General features: G+C 41.6%; 1 pseudogene; it reads left to right on the top strand.

Moving 5' to 3' along the window:
- Positions 1–9,871: 9,871 nt before the first annotated feature.
- LOC139689949 (5S ribosomal RNA) lies at positions 9,872–9,992 on the top strand (annotated as a pseudogene).
- The last annotated feature ends 9,250 nt before the right edge of the window (positions 9,993–19,242 follow it).

Genomic DNA, 19,242 nt, shown 5'->3' with positions numbered 1-19,242 from the left:
TGGATATCCATGTGACCCCGTCACACCGATCTTCAAAAGAATTCCACAGTTCAGTGTGTTTTATGGTGGAGGAGTCCTGCAAGTCATACTTTGGGATATGTTTATATAGCTCTCCTATTGTTGGATATTTTCAAGCTGTTAAATATAATGAGTACCATACCATATGTTAAAAAATATTTTGGTGTTGCATGTGATTGATACTGCATATGGTCCATTCGGATAGAGATTTTTTACACCCCAATGTTACTGTTTCTTCCCCCAATCAACTGTGACATAAGTTGACGTGTTGTAATTATAGAAATGGATTTTTATTGGTTTCATTCAATTAATGTTATTCATGTTCTCCTTACAAATTATATTTTGTTATGAGGGAAGTGTTAAAATGTAAGATATTTGTTTTTGGCTTATTTTTTAAATCATGATTGGTTCAAGTGTCAGTTGACCCCATCGACCATTTTCTAAAAAAATGTGGGCTTTGTGGAAGAATCTTGGTCATCCAATGTAAACCATGAAATCATTATCTGCTCACCATATGCCTATCAAGCATCTGCTTAACTTAACATAACATTAATATTCTGAGAGAAAATTTCAAAATTGAGGTGTAAACGATAACACAAGTATTGACAAATACCTATGTAAGTCTATATATGTATTACTACATATATACACAAATACATACATTGCAACATACACAGATGAAGCATAATGTAGATATGACCAGCATTACATAGGTTGGTAGAAACTATAGACAAACAATTGAAAATAAAGAAGTTAATATAAACCTGACAAGGTTCTTGACTATTCTTATTCCTCCTGCCTGAGTCCTTTCATTTCAAATAAAAATTGATATAATTTCCCATGTAAATTATTATATTATATTGGCCTTAAGTTTCTTCTATCTGAATTAGAATTTGCTGTCCATACTGAAGAGTGAAATTTTTCAAACATCAGCTCTCATGCATGTTTACATTTAATGGTTTGTATTTACATGGATTTGACACAGTTGCAATTGCATCTTTGTCATTAATTTTATTCAATGAAATATGCTGAGTGAATGTGACAAACTAACAATGTGGTTTACATTAAAAATAGGTAATTCTGGATAGTAAGAGTGAAATATCTTGGGAGAAATTTCTTTCCAGAAAGCTTTTAAGAAATTTGCTAACAAGAGTGGGCTTCAAATTTAAACTCCACTGTACTTTGATGTCCAAGCAGTATTGCAAGCAAGAGTATGAAAAGTAATGCACTATTTCAGATGTTGTTGGGGGTAATGTTGTGTAAGTTAGTTACAGAAATTGGTGAGTTGGTGAAAGTTGGTATTGCTCTTGCGTATGGGGATTACATGCATGGAGGGTTGATATTTAAAAGGGAAATGTTTCACAAATTTCCCTGAGGATTCATACTGGGCTAGAGTATATCCTTCTACCCCCAACTTCATACGAGCTTTTCTAAATACCTAGATGTTTATCATGGAACGAAAAGATATAAGAAATATTATTAACACTAATTTATAGGACAGGGTAGTTTTGGTGCACCCAGGGACCAGGTCCTGCACCACCATAAGTCCTGTCTTTCACAATAGCAAATACCCTACAACCATAAATTTCAACAAACTATTCCTCTGCTCTATGTATATATATTCCTCTGTCCCATAGTTGCTGGGACTCATTTTCTCTCTATATACTATCTATCATGGCATTCTTGCAATGAATAATTGAAGTAGTGTCTCGTTACCGTCCTCAATAATGTTTTAAATGTGACACTATGACTGAATGGTCATCCCAGTGGGATCGGACCCATTTACACCCGCATCACTGAGGAATAGATGCTGCATGGACTACCTTTTCTCTGGTACTGATCCTTCAACCAAACTGGCATAGGTGACCCCACAAGGAGAAATTATCATTGCTACCACCAGCACAGTTCCAGGTAAGCAGGTATTACTGGTGTGATAGTTAAAGAGCATTCTAGAGCAGAGGGAAGAGAGCCAGCAAGAGGTGGCAATAATATTAAACAAAAATGTAAGAAGAAGCATGTTAATATAACTGAAGCAACTGATAGAAAGTTGTATATAATTGCATGGATTAGTAGAAGTGAATGCAGAACCTTCAAACTTTGCCAATATTCAGGTATAAATGCCACTAAGTAATCACCGAGAGGAAGAAGTCAGGAGGCTATATGATCAGTTAAGAAGACACTGTCGTGGGTGGTCCTGGAGGGAAACATTTTATAGTGACCGGGGTGATAAGAATGCGACAATAGGCAAAGGAAGAGATGGTGATGAGGAGGGAGATTATGGTTTAGGTACGAGGAATGACTGCAGGGAGAAAGTAATTGAGTTCTGCAGGAGTTTGCAATTTGCACAGTTATGTAGAAGCAGATGCAGGCTTTGACCACAATTTAGCAATTATAAAGGGTAGCATTCCATTTAAAAGGATAAAGCATGGAAGGTAGTTTACAAAATGGAATGTAGAAGCGTGAACTGTATTGACAAGGAAGGGAGTATCAGTAGATTGTAGTCAGGAAAAATATTAGTTGAACCAGAAAAGATCCAAGGAATACATAGAAGAATTGTTTTATTAAGACATTGGACCAGCAAAGTTAGACAAAGAATATGACGTGGATGAGAAAGCAACTAGCCCTGAAAATGCTTGGCGCTGAAGGGTCTTGCCTAATCCTGGCCGTCACTGCGGGACGGACTCGGCTCGGAGTCGAGTGCCGCTTGGTGCAGATAAGAAGCAAATTCGAGAGAGCTGTGGTGGACCTGAGAAAGAACAAGGCACCGGGAGTTGACAAAATAAACGGGGAAATGATCAAGGCACTCGGAGTCAAAGCGAAGGATGCCCTCTATGGAATAATTAAAGATAGCTACGACAGCGGAAAGATACCACATGACTTCGAGAAAAGCATCATGATTGTAATACCGAAGAAACCGAAAACAGATAAATGCGAAGAACACAGAGCATTGCGCCTGGTGACTCAAGCATCAAAACTCCTTACTCGGATAATTAGCTGAAAAATAGAAGGTGGGAGAGAAGAAAACCTCTCGGAAAACCAATTCGGATTCAGGAAAACCCGAGGAGCAAGAGAGGCATCATTCAGCTTTTGAGTTCTGGCCGAAAAAATGAGACATTTAAATAAGCCATTATATGTGGCATTCGTGGACTTGGAGAAGGCCTTTGACAACGTTGAATGGGACAAGATGTTCAAGATACTAGAAGTGCTTGGATTGGACTACAATGGCAGAAGAATTACCCATAACCTCTTCAAGAATCAGGTTACTACAATGCAAACGAAAAATGGAAGCCAAAATAAACAAAGGAGTAACCTCTCGCCAGCAATATTCAAGTATACCTATAAGAGGCAATAAAAGAAAGCCAATTCTGGGCTTCAAAGGAGTCAAGGTTAATGAAGAAGAAATCAACATGCTCCAGATTACAGATAACATCGCGGTAGTGTCGGAAACGCGAGAGGACCTGCAGGCAACTCTAAAGCATTATGGATCAAGTACTAGGAGAATATAATATAAACACCAACAAGAAGATAACTAAAATCCATAAGTGTGGAAGAGAGAAGCTGAATGCAGATATCACCATTCGAGGGGTGAAACTACCTGTAGAGAGCAAGTGGAATCCTTCGTCTACCTGGGTAGCAGCATAACATGGGATGGAAAAAGTTTGACCGACATCAAGCGAAGAATAGCCCAAGCTAAAAACGCATTCATGGAGAAGAGGCCATTACTATGTTCAAAGAACCTAAGGCGAAGCAATTCTTCACTTTCGTGTGGAGCATGGCGCCTATGGTTCCGAGACTTGGAACATTGGAAAAGAAACCACTGAAGAATTGAAGTCTTAAAAACATGGTGCTTGAGGAGAATGCTGGAGATCAAATGGACAGGCAAAATAAGGAACGAGGAATATATAGAAGAGCAGAAGAGGATATGACCATATGGAGAACTCTACGGCAAAGAAGAAATAGATGGATTGAGAACACATTGAGGCACCGTGGATTGATTGGGAATATAATAGAAGGGAAGATTCCACGAGGAAGACCAAGAGACATGTCCATAGGACAAATTCTGAAGGGCGTAAAACAGAGAGGGTATCAAGGATTGAGGGCATTGACATTAAATAGAGTAGAATGGAGGGCTGCAGTAAAGCAATCCTAGGATTGAAAATCTGTGATGGTGATGAAATATATATACACGGTTCGTCCGGAAAATAAGTGTACTGAGCTCAGGAAAAAAAATTTATTGCACTTTTACATATCTTAAGCTAATATTCCTCAAAATAGGGCCCTTGTGAGTCGATACACTTGTTCCAGCGGCGTTCCCATTCCTGGAACGCTCCCGCGAAGGCATCATCGGGAACCTCTCGAAGACACGTCGTCACGGCCTCTTTGACGGCGTCCAAAGTCCCGTATCGCGTTCCTTTCAAACTCCTCTTTATCTTCGGGAACAGAAAGAAGTCCGGTGGTGCCAAGTCCGGGCTGTAGGGCGGGTGCGGCAGCGTTGCCACGCCGTGCTTGGCCAAGAAGTCCGACACGACAAGCGCGGTGTGAGACGGCGCATTGTCGTGATGCAGCCGCCAGATGTTTTTGATCGCTGGCCGGACGCGGGCGACTCGTTTTCGAAGATTACACTGCTCTGCTTTCATCCGAACACTAAGACGACGATCAGAGTCAGTACATCGCGAACTTTTCGCACATTTTCGTCGGTGAGTGTCGTTGATGGGCGTCCAGGCCGTGGTTCGTCGTCGACCTCTTCTCTGCCCTCCACGAACATCTTGTGACACCGAAAGATCATATTTCTGGACATGGCTGACTCCCCGTAAGCCTGGTTAATCATACCGACAGTTTCGGTAGACGATTTCCCAAGCTTTACCGCAAATTTGATGGAATAACGCTGCTCCAAAAACTTCGGCATCGCGTTCCGTGACGTGGGTCGAGCGTGGAGGTTCGCGTTAACAGAGCTCCTCACTACATCACAGCTCAGAGCCAACTGCCTTTTTCAGCGTCGCTTGCCAACATACCCCCCTCCAATCGCTGCCCATCAGAGCGGTGCTGGGCGCGCCTGGAGCGGCGGGAAAAATCAGTACACTTATTTTCCGGACGAACCCTGTATATATATATATATATATATATATATATATATATATATATATATATATATATATATATATATATATTTAGGTAATCTACCGGTTAAGGTAGGTTTTTGGGTGGACACAACTACCAAACAAATATTTTATTACTTCTAACAAAACACAAAATCCATCATCCTACTCTATATCAGGTCCCTCTTCATCTCTGAGTACTTTCTTCCTCCCTTCATCCCGTCCAACATCCCTATCCTGTTCCTTCCCTTTCCTCTTTTGCCCAACATTCTACCCTCTATCACAGTCTTCAACATCCCACGGCCGGTCAACACCCCCTTCATCCACTTTTCCTGCCTCCATAGGATTTCTCCCAACAAACCCCCCTCTTCGCCCACCATACAAAGTACTTCCTCATTTGTTTTCCTTTCTGTCCATTTCACCTTCTCCATTCTTCTCCACACCCACATTTCAAAAGCCTCCAATCTACGTCTATCCTCCTGCTTCAATGACCATGTTTCCGCACCGTACATAGCTACGCTCCATATCAAAGTTTTTACGAGTCTTTTCTTAACATCCTTACTCAAAGTCCCTGTCATCAACTCCCTCCTCCTTGTGAAAGCCTCTTTGCCTAGCGCAATTCTTCTTCTTACGTCCCTACTACTTTGACCGTGTTGGTCCAAAACACTACCGAGATACGTAAACTGTTCTACCTGCTCTATTTTTTGCCCACCTATTTTAATGTTAAGCTTGGCCTTTTTCTTTGTCGAAAATCGCATAACCTTTGTTTTATTAATATTGATTCTCATCCCATACCTGTCGCACTGAATTTCCAATTCACTAAGCAATGCTTGCAGCCCCTTGGCTGACTGACAAACTAAAGCTTGGTCATCAGCAAACCTAACTGATTTTACGAATTCCCCGCCCACTTTCATTCCTACCTCGAGTTCTTCCCATGCCTCTTTGATCATTTCCTCTGCATGCAGGTTGAACAGTAACGGTGATAATGGGCAACCCTGCCTTACACCCCTTCCTAACACTGCCCATCCTGACTCCCCGTTTCCCACCCGCACCTGAGCAGTCTGAGACATGTACAGGTTGCGGATTAGCCTCCTTTCCCTCCAATCTATTCCTATTTTCTGCAATATATTCAGGGGATCGAGATGGTGCGGGGGCTAACGTACTGGCTTCCCACCCTGAGGGCGCGGGTTCAAATCCCGGCGGTGTTGAATAATTTTCAGAGGTATCTCGATCCCTACTTGAGGTGCTTTGTGGAGGGCACTTTGAGTGAGTACGGCGTCCGTCGGATGGGACGTTAAGCTGCGGACCCCTTGGCGCCTTTCGTAAAGAGTAGGCTAATGCCGACGCCGGGTTTCTCTCCACCCTTCATCCTTTCCTGTCCATCCCCTATGGCGCAAATGACCTTAGCTGTCGGTCGCCTCCCCTAAAAACTACTACTACTGCAATATACTTATTCATTAATTTTTCCCAGTTCACTCTATCAAACGCTTTTTCGAAATCTACGAAACAGGCAAATACCTCCTGGTTGTGTTCTATATTCCTCTCGATTAATAATATCATTACTGCAATGGCATCACGCGTACCTCTCCCCTTCCTAAACCCAAACTGATCATCCCCTAAGTAATCATTTGCCCTACTCTCTATCCTTTTGTTTATGATCCTGAGAACAACTTTAGCTGCGTGGGATATCAAACTAATTGTCCTATAGTCCTCACATGACGTGGCCTTTACCTTTTTCGGAATAGGAACTAAAACTGATCTCACGAAGTCTTCCGGCCAGATTCCCTCCTCATAAATACTACGGATCAGCCCATATAGCCTCTTCCTCCCACATTTTCCTAAGCATTTTAAAAGTTCCACGGGAATGTTATCTACCCCCACAGCCTTATTTAGTTTCATCTCCCTTAATGCCCTTTCTATCTCATTGTCTAGTATGCCTGGACCTAAGCTGTCTTCCTCTACGTCATTTTCTTTTTCAATGTCTAACTTTGTTGGTCTGAGTTCTTTACCATACAGTTCTTCTATATACTCCTTCCATCTCTCTTGGATCTTTCCTGCGTCAACTATTACCTTACCCGCCTTATCTCTAACTGTTAGCATAGCTCTTCCTTTCTTACTTCCCGATAACGATTTAACTTTGCTGTACAGCGCACCGATTTCACCCTTCCTCTGCAGACTTTCCATATCCTCGCACTGCGTCTTCCACCATGCTTCTCTTGCTTTATTTGTTGCCCGCCTCAATTTATTGTTCAATTCTTTGTACTTCATTTTGCCTAATTCTGTATTTACATTCTTCCATTTTCGCCGCTCATCCATCTTTACAATCATCTCATCCGTGATACATGGTTTCCTAGTCCTTTTAGCGTTAACGGTTCCAATAGTGTCTTTTGCGGCTTTAGACAACCCTTTCTTGATCATTTCCCATTTTTCTTCGATAGTACTACGCCCTTTACCATCCTCCATGATTTTCTCTACCGCATGTTTGTATTCCTTCCTTTTCAACCAATTTAATGCTTCTACATTCCATTTTCTAACTCGCCGCCCCTGCCTTATCTTTTTGAAACGTACGCTACATTTCATAACAACTAAATTGTGGTCTGAGTCCGCATCCGCTCCCGGGAAGCTGTGGGAATTTATCACACTGTTCCTAAACCTGTGTCTAAACAGGATATAATCTAGCTGATACCTTTCTGAGTCACCTGGCATTTTCCATGTATACCTGCGTCTTTTGTGGTGTCTAAACCAAGTGTTGGTGATGACTAACCCCTGTCTCCTGCAGAACTCAACTGCTTTCTCCCCGCGGTCATTCCTCGTGCCTAAACCGTAGTCCCCGACCTCATCGCCATCTCTTCCTTCGCCTACCGTCGCATTCCAATCCCCCATCACTATCAAATGTTTCCCTGCAGGAACACACGCGATCATGTCCTCTAACTGATCGTATATCCTATCGACCTCTTCTTCCTAATGGTTGCTCGCCGGCATGTACAGTATACCTGAATAATTACTAAGTTCGTCGGTTCTTCTTTTATCTCCACCAGTAGTATTCTATCCGTTACCTGCTCTATGTTGACTACGCTTCTTCCTACCTCTTCATTTAATACTATGGCAACCCCTCGTTGGCTCTCGTCCCCACCGTTGTATATGATTCTATACTTATCACTCCAGTAATCCCCGCTATCTTTCCATCTCACCTCGCATAGACCTAAAATATCTATATTTCCCCTTTCCATCTCTCGCTTAACATTCTCCAGTTTCCCTGTCCTCATCATTGTCCTAACATTCCACGTTCCTATTCTAACTAATGTGGTCTTCTTCTCCTGCGTCTTCTGTCCTGCTGCTGCTGGTTTTCCCTTGCAAGGGTTTCGTGGGATGACGACCGCGGAAGCCTTGCCTCCCCCGCTGCCGGGCACGACACACGGCCGATTGGGCCGAGCCCCGTGGTTGCCAGGACTCAAAATATCTGTATAGTCCATCATATTTTTCTTGGGAATGATAATTGAGGTGGTTTCCCGTTGCCTTCCTCAATAGTGTTTTTAACGTGACACCATCACTTATGGCGTCTGACCCCAGTGGGCCGCCCCACTGGGGTCAGACGCCATTGCAGCCGCCTCACTGAGGAACAGACGCTGCGTGGACTACCTTTCGTCTGGCTCCTAACCTTCGACCTATCTGGCATGGGTGACCCTATCAGGAGCAATTTTTATTACTCCCGCCAGCACAGCTCTAGGGGTCATCGGAACGCACAAGCCCTTCTACATTCTATCGGTAAATTGGAAGAGAGTTTGGAAGAACATCAACGAAATAGTCAGTACCCTAAGGACAAAGAGCGTCCTATTCCTATTCGCAAACTATATACTGACCACCCAGCAAGTGAAACAAAACCTGAATCTATCCAGCAGGAACGAATGCGAATACTGTGACAAAGACGACACACAAGACCACAGGGTGTTCGAATGCACCATCTCGAGGAGAAGGTGGTGTCTAATAAAAAGATCATTCAGAGAATTAAACACCTTTGGAGAAAAGGAGATAGGAAATAGGAATATGATGATGCTGGATTTCAACATCTTTCCCCGCGTGAAAATGGAAACAATGTGCTGGCTGATTGGACAGCACCTTCTTACGGTACACAAGTGGGTTAAAATAGATATAGAAAGTTGGTGGGAACAAGTGAAAAAAGAGAGCAAAAACCTACCGGGCCGATTACAGCCATATTGGAAGAAAGTAGAACAAATGGTAAAAAAAGAAGGCATGAAAGAATAACAATTTTAAAGAAAATTGGTCTTGGACTCAATGTAAACTGTCGTGTATGCAAAGGAAATATATTACCGATAACAAGTATGTAAATAAAGGGAATACGTTCAATTAATAAGAGCAGCATGGAATGTAAACAAATGTATCATTAATGTTTAACTGTGAAAAAAAGACGCAAAGGGGATGTTTAAAAAAAATATGACTATTTATAATTGGCTTGATTTCATTGTAATCATTTTGTTCCCTATAAAGGATCTTGTATTGTTAATTCAAGTAAGGAAAATGTTCCCTAAGTTATGCGACTGTGAACACTTTCCGAATGCTTATAGTTCATAAGTGGTTCATACTTATATCATCCTTTGTTTAGAATTGTTCAATTGTGAAAATGTTCAATCTGTGGTCTTATGCACGCTTAAGATGGTGCACATGGTGTTAAATAACTATGTCTGTGAATGGAAATACATGTAATAAAAAAATGGGCCTAGTGCCACGAAATAAAGATATTAAACAATAAAATACCACGATGAATACACCGGTTCTCGTCCGATCACCGAAGTTAAGCATCGTCGGGCCCGGATAGTACTTGGATGGGTGACCGCCTGGGAACACCGGGTGCTGTTGGCATCCATTTTTTTCTCTTTTGGCCGTTTTTGTACAGTTCAATTGCTTTCAACATTCTTCAATTTCACAATTTTGGCGAGTACTTCAAACAACTCAATGCTTTTCTCTTTAATTTATGGCCAATTTCATCTTCAGATTCATCGGTCTAACCACCGCCACTGTACCGTTCCTTCCTTCACTGCGTCGCACTTTTAAGTGCTTCGGCGTTTTCAACAATTAACTATTCCCTTGTTTTTTCACGTGCAAACGTTTCCTAATTGTAAACCATGAGTGTTTTTTTAATATGTCGACGTTTCATATGCCTTGCTGAATAAATTAATCCATTTATTATTACTTTTGGATACGGCGCAATACCCGAAACTAGATCCTTAAATATACGAGCGGATATTTCATCTGGCCCGGAGGATTTACTTAGCTTAATATTTAAAATTAGAAAGAATAAGTGCAGAAAAGATGGATTTATGATTTTCATTATTTTTTCCACGAACGATAGGCGATTATAATGACATGTTCGACCGCGGTGGGGTCATGTCGTGGCAAAATTATTCTGATGTGTATTCACCCCCTGCCGCACACCCTGGCGGTAGCTCGCAGGGTATATATAAATAAAGAAATATTATGTTTACGCATTGAGCGTTGTTTATTGGCTATACAAAAATTGGTCCGGTGTGAGTATTCGAAGAGTGAAGACGTGTCTGTGCATTCGAATCGTATCCGCTTGTGCTTTCCCCGGCGTTCGAGGCTTCTACCGCCGGGAAACGAGGAGTTCGTTTTCCCCAGATAACTGCGTGCTAAGTGTTTTGGTGTGAAAAGTGCTTCTTATTTTAACCCCGGTGTGAGCATTCGAAGAGTGAGGACGTGTCTGTTCTTCGGTTCTGTGTGTGCTATCCGCGGCGTTAGAGGCTTCGATCGCCGGGAAACGAGGAACTCGTTTCTTCCCCAAGTTCTATGGGCAGAGAAGTTTAGTTAGAAAAGTTTCTTTTATTTCAGCCCTTTTTAGAGCTTTAGGTGCGTGGATTTTTATTTTTTCTTATGTTAAGGTAACAAATTAGTAATGCCTTACGATAGGAGGGCTACGCTAATTATGAGTCTTAATGACTTAAAGAAAAGTGCTACCGCCCTAGAGGTCGATCGGTTCATCGGTGCCGAGCTCGGGCTTAAAAAGGAAGAGTTGGTGGCCATACAATTCGGAATAACTAGGAAAATTGTCTATGTTAAGGTAATAAACGAAGAATTAGTGGAAAACATTTTGAGGTCGAAAGGGGAGACCATTAACTTTCCATCATTATCCGAAAAGCGTGGAACGGCGACCTTGGAGTCGGCTTCTTGCAGGGCAACCTTTGTTAAGGTGGTTTCACTCCCTCCCGAAGTTCGCAGATTCGAGGTAGAAATGGAGCTGGGAAAATACGGTAGGTCGTCTCCTACACGGACAACCAGTGGATCGGACAAGGCCTATACAATATTAGTACGGGCACTAGAACAATCAAGATGTTAATAAACAGGGATATATATATATATATATATATATATATATATATATATATATATATATATATATATATATTTGTATGTATATACCTATAGTCGGGTATAGAGCCGTAATACATTACGTCGGGCAAAAGCAAACATGTTTCAGGTGTGGGAGTGAGGAGCACCTAAGAGTCAAATGCACAATGATGAAGACGAGCACAGCATATGCGGATGCATTGCACGGATGAAGTCAAACACGGAGGAGGAAATTCCGCTGTTGCCAATTCCGGAGGAAGACATGGAGATACTGATGCAATCGTGGAGAATAAAAGGGCAGAGGATTCTTCAGAAGAGCAAAAGCGGCGAGAACCACGAGAGGGTCCCCGGCGACACTCCCCGACGAGCGAGGAAGATGACTCATGCAGTGACGGACCGGCAGAGGCTAACGGAATAGGTAGGAAGCGGAGGAAGGGGTTAAAGAACAGGGGGCGGGGTAAAAGGATTTCGACATTAGTTACCCTTATGAATCCAATGGCGGCCACCGGCGAGGGAGGAGAAGCCGGCACAGGGAATCGAGTGGAGAGGGGGAATAGCGAGGCCGGGGATACGGAGGACATTCAGGAGGAGGTGGGAGAAGGAAGTGAGGAAATGTTGAAAGACAAACCGAGTGATAAAAAAATGGAATGCAGTGAGGAGCCCAGGGCAGCGGAGCCGGGCCGAGGAAATGAGAGTGGGGACCGCAGGGCGACCGTGGAACCCCCGGGAGGGGAAATGGCTTCAGGGCTGGCCAGCAGGGATGCATAGCGCGGCGAGGAGGACGAGCCGGAGGCAAGCGGGAACAGGCAGCAAGCAGAGGGGATGGCAGTGGACCACGGACTGAAGGGGGCGGAGGCAGTAGCGAGCACCGACTTCACCGTGGGGGCGGATCGGCGGACCCGGCGGGGAAAGGAAAGCGGTAAGAAGAAACAGGTGTTGCGCGGGAGCGGCACTGAGGGGGAGCAAGGAGAAGAGGCTAGAGGCAGCACCAGTGAGAGCAAGATCAGCAAGTCGAGGTTTTTTATCACAACACAATGATCGCGAAGCTATTATCGGTGGAGATTTCAATGTCCCATCTATTGACCGGAGCACATAGTATACTATATGTCTATATAATATACAACCCTCAATTTAAAACGGGCGGTAAAGGCAAAGATATCTGCGAATCGCTGTTAGATTCTTTCAAGTCGAACTCATTGAAGTCACTTGTCACTTGGCCAACAAGGGGCGATAATATTCTTGATTTATTAGCAACGAATATCCCCGAAAACGTCTTCACTATAGACACTATAAAAGGGATATGTGACCATAGGGCAGTAAATTCTAAGTTTTCGCCACATGGGGTCCCAAATAAGAAGCCTAAAAGGAAAATTTACTTGTTTAAAGAAGGGGACTACAATGGGATACTACGAAATGAATTTTCTAGTTTCACGAAAAACAGTGTTCACCGAAATATTAAGCATACGTGGAATCAATCCCTTGAGATCACACTATCTGCAGTCAACAGTTTCATTCCTAGTAAATTCATAAATGACAACACGGAACCTAGACGGTACAACGCGGATGTTGGGAAGGCATTACGACGTCATTACGATGTCACGCCAAGATGAAAAATATTAGGGATGATATCTCTAGCGACAAAAAGGAGATCACTTATGAGTATAAGATATCTAGGGCGAATGCCAATAATGAATTTCGGAAAGCGTTAAGGGAATTCGAAAGGAAAAGGTTAGCGGAAATTTTGGAAGAGAATCCAAAAGCATTTTGGTCATGCATCAGAGAGGTTCAGGGAAATAAGTCGACTGTTATTTCACTCAAAAATGATAAAGGCGAAAGAGCAACCAGCAGTCCAACCAACCCTCCCCGTTATGAACAAGTTGCCACGCCCTTATGCAATCAACTCAAAGAAAACTAAGGAAATATTAAGGTTCATACTAGGTACTGAGGAATAGTAGTTGCCAACACATTTATTTTACCGAATTCCTGAAGAAATTTTCCTTACAGCAATTTATCGCCAATTTAATTGGAAATTGCAAATTATTTTCAGGGTCGCAAGGAATTATCACCATCATTGGGCTCATTAACTTACCTGTGTGTTACGGTATGTATTGATATAGTCATGCCCTAACAACGAGACTCAAGTCTGGATTCACTCAATGGTCAGACGATGGCTCGTTTAATGACGCGCGCGAATTTCCGGATGGGCACGCAATTGCATTGTTGGCTGGTGGTCTTCGAGGCCTTCGAGGTCTTCGTATGTGCACTCGGCGAGGAGAGGAGCGGTTAACTGCATGACTCCAGTTCGCTCCAGTGCAAAGCGATACGCGAAATGCGCACTTCGGAATTGAAATGGGCTAACAATTCCCTCCTCCTCCTTTTCCATATTCCCAATTCGATTTCACTCTCTCTTGCGCGAAGACCCCCACTCAGTAAACCCGTCCCCCGCCTTCCTTTAACCATGCCGAGGAGCATTTGGTCTCCTCAGTTCGCTTTGAGAGTCAGGATCGGAGTGGATGGACTCCTCGCTCTCCCTGGGTTCGCGGAACTCCCGAGGGCATATCGTCGAGCTACTCTGGAGAAGACTAAGCGGTCGAAATCACGGGCAGCTCTACATCTGTATATCATTTGTGAGTGGCGATTGCATGCAAGCCCACGTGCAAACGCACAGAGGTAGATTACGCGTCATCATAAACGTGTTCAGCATATCAAGTTTCTAATTGTCAGGTTTCGATTATCTAGATCTTAGGGCCACTTTCCAAAATTGACGGTTGCATGTTGGTACGTATGTAGTCAGCCTACTAAAATTATTTTGAAATTTTCTTTCTTATGCTTGCATCCGCATATACATGCGCTGAGCAGAGGGTTGAGGGACGCGATCTTCAGCTTGGCTCAGATGTTGTTGGTTATTGTCATGTGTATGTATTAATGATGGTCCCGTTAATGTCATCCCTGGGGATCGGAGTGGTGCGGTGGGTGACGTACTGGTTTCCCACCCAGAGGGTCCTAGTTTGAATACCAGAGGCGGCAGGTGTTTTTCAGTGGTGTCTCGATCCCTACGATGAAGGTGCTTTGTGGAGAGCATTTGAGTGAGTACACCGTCCGTCGTTTTGGACGTTAAGCTGCGGCCCTCTTGGCGCATTTCGTTAGGAGTGGACCACTGCCGACGTCAGGTTTCCCTCCTATCTTACCCTTTCTCATCCACCCCTAATAGCGCTAATGACCTCGGCTTTCGGTCACCTCTCCTAAAATTACAAATATTGTCGATCCTCGGCAATACTTAGGTTGCAATCACGGCTGCTGCAATTCTTGTGTGTACTCGCATTGAAATTTCGATTTGCGACGTCCAATTCTACTTTATTGTAGACGCTCCACAATTTATAATCTGATTACCTTCTGGTCTACCCCTCGCTTGGCTTGTGATTCGAAATCTGGAGGGACTGCAGTTTCGACCGCGTGTTATGTGGATAAAAATGCAGCCTGACTTTAGTAGTTCATTCCTTCGTACGCGACGGTGGCACCCTAATTAGAATCTTGCTCGCCATCCAAGCACAGAGGCTGTGCGCTCAAATCTAGCGTCGGGATTGGGAGCGACTGGAATGTATTTCCCACGAATCCTTAAAAGGAAAATAAAGAAACTTTCCCGGCGCGTTGGAGCTCGGTGAAATTAGCCACAAATTCCTTAATTTTGTCAGTCTTGAATAAAAATACTAATTTTAAATTGCTCTCTCTGCAGGTATGGTTCAGATGAGGTCACTCCTAGGCTGAAACATGTCAAGCTCTTCTCGCCATTTCATCTTTGGCCTATCGCAGGTAAATGACCTGAAAAAACGTCCACCTGCCGCCGAGAGGAGAAAATATGGGTAAGATCTTATAATTTGTTGCTCTGGCACTGCTGAGACAACTTACCAATTATTTTGACTCACTTCCCTACCATTATAAGTACGATGATGAATAATTTATATTTTGTCTTAGCAATTAGAAATGGTGTAAACGTTGACACTGTAATAGAGCCCAGAATAAATGATTACTATGTATTTTCCACAGAACTTTAAATTTGCGACAAGTAGTTTCAATGCGAAGTCATAATACTTGGGCACCTTAAGATGACGCCTGTGTGTCGAAGTTAGATGTAGCAAATGAAAGTTCTGTGGGAAATACATCGCATTCTCCTTTAATTCAGAAATATATTTCATATTCACCTAATTATAAAGTCATTCCATAATTCCTGGTGGTTGGCAAAAGATCTTGAAATACCACTTCTTAAATATGTAGTATCTGCCAAATCAAGTGAGTTTATGTAGATTTTTTGCATTAATATGAATAGAAAATTTATCAGTTTTATGACAACTAAGGTACAATTACAGATTCAAATTTAGCTTTATTTTTGGAGTAGAATAGCCCATGTTGAAAGTATCACATTAATAGGAAAAACAATCCAAAAAGTAACCAAAGAAGCCCAATTTGTAATCATCCCAAAGATGCAGTTTTTTGATATCTCTTTATCCATTGAAAAGTAATTTTTTCAAATGTCATCATTAATTTAACACAATCTTATTTTGGAAATTTAGTATGCAAATATTTCTTCTGGGAGGTGAGGTGATGAAAGGGATCAGATATTCCAGTTTAATTCTGAAGGGCCAGGCCTGTTTTTTTGGGACTTTGGATAATTCCCATCTATGTACTAGTTTTGCAAAAACACACAGGTCCTTGCATTCATCGAGCAATATTACAAGTGGAATTTGGTTTCAATCTCAACAAGAAATGATTATTTATACATTCAATACAAAGGTTTTAGGTCTATGTTTGATAAACTGGTGCATGGAATATTTATGTTAATAATCTGTTCTGAACTGCACACTATGATGTACACTATTTGGTTCCTGCATAAGTCCCTAGAGGTATTAAAACTAGTGTATCATTCTACTTTTTTCTCCAGGGGAATTGGATAGAATAATATAGGGGATCATCTGTATGCGTGTTGTCCAAAGTTATCTTCTATATTATAAGCCCATATTCAAAAAATTAAATTTCCTTACCATTCATTCTATGGAATATATATTTTCCATGGTTGTCTTAATCATAAAAAATATCTATCTCTTTCATGCAAATAGTAATGTCCACTCATATTCAACTAGGAATCATAACATCCACATAAGTTACCATAAATCAGCAAGTTCATATAAAACCCCAATGGTAATGGGTGTAATAATTTATAACATGATAGCAAACTCATTGAAAATGAATGATAAATTGTGGTCTAAAATCGAAACTCGGGGAATTCCTTCAATTGAAGTGTTATTTTTCATTGAAAGAAATTTTTAAATAACAAATAATTGTAATGTATGTCTTTGCATTTCCGGGTTCTCCATCCACGTTGGTTGTCCTTTGGTGACGAGAGTTTCACAGGCCATCCTGCCTGCCTTTTCGGATCGATGGTATTTTTTAAAGCTTTCTTGTCTAAGACCAAGAAAATATCAACATGGAAAATAGATATCCATTAAACAGTGCATGGAAAAGGACTATCCAGTCAGATCGCAGTACTTGATTACCAGCTCTGTAAAAAGCCGATAAGAAAGTTTCAAAAAATACTGTTAAGGCTTGCTTCATAGGAAATACTCTTGGCACGGGCCACCCCACCCTTGTTCACCATAAGGAGACTTAATGAAATGGCTCACATAACCTTACTTACCACACCACATCAACTCACTCCATTTGGAAGGGTGGACTACTAACTTGGGACTCTGCTTGAACCCCACTCAGTTGTTGGTCCCTGGTGGGCGTCATAGTCTCCTATTACACTTGATTGCTCTCCCTCCCCCACTTACTGCGCCTGCATCGTCCAACTCTTCATTCCCTGCATCCCTCCATCCCTCCATTTCTCCTTTTTGCCAACATTGCTTTCTTCTGTTCCTGGCAGCCTTCTTTTCCTAGAGCAGGGCATGAGTGGAGCTCTCTGGAAGCATTCTGTTCATGGCTGCGGAGGGAGGACAAGGAGTTAATGTCAGAATGAGGGAAGTTTGAGCCAATTCAGTGGGTCAATGGAATTACTGGATGCTGCTCCGCGTATTCAAGGTGGGCTTGAATAAGTTTCACCAACTCTCGTTGTCCATTTATATCTTAGTCATCGATCCGAACTGATTTTTTGAAAGATGACAATGATTGGACAGCTTGCGATGAACTCACTTAACCCAAGTGAAACTCTAGAATCCAATGCATGGGAACATTCAAGTCATATCTGTCCTATAATATCGTTTTCCTCAATTTATGAATACCACATAATATTCCTATTTTAATTTCAGATTTCTCCAAATATATAGACTAGGATTTCATTCCAGGGACCACTTAACACTATGTAAAATTTTGGTTTTCTAGACTACCACGTCGCATCATTCTATTTGGAATATTAATGTAATACGGATATCAAATGTTTGGAGCTGTTAGTTGGCAAGGAAATATCCAGGCAGATAAGTTGCTCTTTCTCATCTCTTTTCATGTACTTAAGTTAGAATTCGTTCTAAGTGAAGTCTTTATTACTCATAGTCAAGTTTCTATGTTATTTAAAACTGATGCCATGTAATTATGACCTGGTAAAAAATTTGTAACTTAGAACTATCATTTAATAATATCAACTTTTTTAGAATGTTTTTGCTTTCTTAGTTAATAGCCAAATAACGTGACTTCAACGAAGAAGATCAGGTTGGTGTGGCAGCTAGTGTATTGGCTTCCCATGCTGAAGTTCTGGGTTTGAATCACAGTGGTGGCATAACTTTTCTAAGATATCCTGATCCCTACTTGGGTGTCATTTGCTAGAGTGGTCCATCCATCAAATGGAGCATTAAATGGTGTGACCTCTTGGCGTCTTTCCCTTATTACAGACTAATGCTGATAATGGTGCCCCCTCCCTCCCCCATTCCCAGATTGATATCCTAGGGTATTCATTAAAGCACAAATGAGAAGATTCATGAACTTCTTTTTGATTTTCCTTCCTTATATTTGCTTTTCTTTGAATGAAAAATGAGGCTTAAAATGAAATAGTTCAGATATTTCTATCAGGTCTGAGATGTATCACATCCAATGTGCTTATCTGTGCAAGTTATGCAGCTTCTTTTTAACCAGAACTCTGTCAGCCCAAATGTATGTACCGAGTGACAACTTGTGCCATGGTTTGTACCATTCCACCATCCTTTTTATTACTTTGCCCAAAGTATTTTCACATTAGGATACCATCTTCAGGTACATGTGAGCACATGTGAACAAATGTGCCTACTGCTACAGGAATACAATATAGATTCACACACAAAATATTACTGGAAGAAGTGCAGTACTTAATTGTATTTGTTTAAGTATTTGGTAGTCAATATTGGGAAAGATTTTGTGGAAATAATTTTAATGAACAAATCATAGACTGTGAGTAAATCAAAATTAAATGAATTTTCATAATGTTGCATTTTATAATAATTGAAAAAAGTGTCACTGACAATGTAATCAGCGTGTAGTTGTTTCTAAAATTAAGAAGTTTTATTAGCAAATTACTGTCATATAGTTATTGAACAATTTGGAGAAAAAAATTTAAAACTCTCTAATCATATCCATCATAACAATCTGCATTGAAAAATCTTACTTTTCTTACTTAATTTAGTCTCATTTTTATCTTGACCAAATTCATTTAACCATCTGCCATCCAGTTATAATGCCATGTACAGAAAAAGTAAAAGTAATGATAGTTCAATCACACAGGTCCAAAAAT

The sequence above is a fragment of the Hetaerina americana genome, unplaced genomic scaffold, assembly GCF_022747635.1.
Source record: "Hetaerina americana unplaced genomic scaffold, ioHetAmer1.1.p SCAF_291, whole genome shotgun sequence".
In the NCBI taxonomy this organism is placed as follows: Eukaryota; Metazoa; Arthropoda; class Insecta; order Odonata; family Calopterygidae; genus Hetaerina; species Hetaerina americana.
This window is presented reverse-complemented; position numbering and strand designations above follow the sequence as displayed.